The sequence below is a fragment of the Syzygium oleosum genome, unplaced genomic scaffold (assembly GCF_021117445.2).
Source record: "Syzygium oleosum isolate NSW1041296 unplaced genomic scaffold, Sole_v2.1 Sole_v2.34, whole genome shotgun sequence".
Taxonomy (NCBI): domain Eukaryota; kingdom Viridiplantae; phylum Streptophyta; class Magnoliopsida; order Myrtales; family Myrtaceae; genus Syzygium; species Syzygium oleosum.
This window is the reverse complement of record NW_026607518.1, coordinates 1407935-1410230: the sequence shown is the minus strand read 5'-3', so window position 1 is coordinate 1410230 and position 2296 is coordinate 1407935. Positions and strand designations below refer to the sequence as shown.

Genomic DNA, 2296 nt, shown 5'->3' with positions numbered 1-2296 from the left:
GGACTTAGGCCAAATTTTCTCTTTTTGAAACAAAAAATATTTTTTTTGGCAGCGAGGATTCCAGGTACGTCCCTAATGTTTAAGGTGTTAAATGTTTTTGCATAATGGGAGGTATAAGGGGTGGAGTGTTTGTTAACCCTTGTCTTGCAAGGTGGTGTTGAGAATTGAATGTTCTAATTTTGATATTGAAGCGCTGTTCGCATATGAACTGTTGCGTATGCCCATGCATTTTCACTACACTCTAGCACACACAACCTGTTGCCGAACCTGGGCCACATAGGATCACCTAGGATGGTATTGAGATGGATACCATTCCGACTGGCTGCCTGCGGTACGAGTTGCCCATCTCAATCCTAAAATTTCTTTCTTGATCTCAAAGAGATTACCACCCTGGTCCACATGCCCGCGACATGGGTCGGCTCTTTGATGATGCTGGAGTCAGAAGGACCCAACTTAGTCCACATGCCCACGGCTAGTCCAATCATTCTCGTGGGTCCACTTTGTTAAGCCTTCTAGAGTAGAAATTGAGCCACATAGCATGCGTATGTCTATGTGATTGCCACCCGGTTATTGATAAAGTAAGTCCTTTGAACTTTTTCTCCGCAATTTATTTACTTTATCTTATTGTCTTATCAGTCCATGACACTAGATTGATCGCAAGTCTTGGTCAATATACAATGGGAAATTCCGACATTCGACTTATTCTTCCTTCCAAGAAGGAACTCAATGCATGGTGGGACAAGCTAGATTGAGCTAGCTGTGAGTTCGTGGAGTCAAAAATTGGCCGACTCCTCCCTCTATTGCATATCAACATCCAAGGCATCCTCATTCAAGCACTTGCCCATTGTTGGTGTCCAGAGATAACTACTTTCATCTTTGGTAAGCATGAGCTCACTCCGACCTTGGAAGAAAAGGCATTGCCATTGGAAAACCTTTGGAATCGGAATTAATTAGTCCACCTATCGGAATAGATCCTGTCTCGATTTTATCAGATTTTATGAGAATCAAGGAAGAAAAGATAAGAAAAGTTTTGAAAGGTCACCGCAATACTTGCCCGTTTTCATTTCTTGATGAATGTTTTCAAAATGGCACCTCATTTCAAATGAGAAGGATTTTCTTATTATCCTTCTTTGGATTTATACTTTTCCCTCACTCTAAGAATGCTATCAATCCTTTGATTACTAAGTTAGTAGGACAAGTGTGCGGGGGAATGAACTTTGTTAATGCCCTCCTGGCATAAACTTTTCTTTCCCTTTCTCGATTTAAAGAAAACGGTGACAAAATTTTCCATGCTCTGCTAAGCTTTTGCAAATTTGGTTCCTATCTCACTTAAAAGGTTTGGTGGTTTAATGATTATACGTGAAGTTAGCAACTCTGATCACCCTATCATGAGATTTGAGAATAGACAAAAACATGCACCGGATTATCATTATTCCAATTGGTTGGCTTTCTTTAAAAATCCAAAGTCCAAATGTTTCCTATGGCATGCTAAATGGTTCCAAGTTCATGAGGCTAGACTCACATCTGGACGTGTTGGCCCAATCCCTTTAATGGGATTCACTGGGGCAATGGAATATTACCCGACTAGGGTGATTCGCTAGTATCAAGTGGTGCAAAGCTTCCCCCAGCTTTGAAGCAAGCTAATTCAATTCGGGTCGACTTCACCGACGGAGACCTCGACCATGAGGATAGCATTTCTTTAATCAAGTCGCTATGGGACATGTGCCATCCACAAATGCTCATATGGCTCGAAAAAGAATTAGAGGGTAAAGAAAGAAAGTATTATGCTACAGCTGAATACATTCCACGACACAAGATTCCAGATAACTTACTCCCGAAGATACCAAAGGTGCCTGAGAAGATCACCAACCATGCTGAGAAAAGATGTCTCAAGAGAAAAGCTAAGAAGTTGCAAGAGCAAGTTACACACTTGGTCGAGGAGAATAAGCTATTACGTTTGGAAATCGCATCCCAGTTGTATATTGATCAAGCCAAATGAAATGGCTCGTGTCTTTTAAGATATTTTTTTTTCTAGATTCATTGTTTAGGAAGTTGGGTCATTAGTTTTCTAGCATATTTGTTTAGGGGATTTCAAGTCGTTGCTTTCATAGTTTTTGTTAAAAAATTTCTTATGAATAAATTTTTTTTTATAAATCAAAGCGGGTGGACCTGTGTCATGGACTGGCATGTTATTTGTTCTTAATACTTATATATGCTCATTTGCTTGCGAATTAGGTGATTACGGAGCGATCACGCTCGCCTATCCGTACGAGGTCAAGGGCCAGAATAGCCGATC

The 2296-nt window shown here is 40.5% G+C and overlaps 1 pseudogene; it reads left to right on the top strand.

Moving 5' to 3' along the window:
• The first annotated feature begins 677 nt into the window (after positions 1-677).
• LOC115692669 (uncharacterized) lies at positions 678-1634 on the top strand (annotated as a pseudogene).
• Positions 1635-2296: the final 662 nt, after the last annotated feature.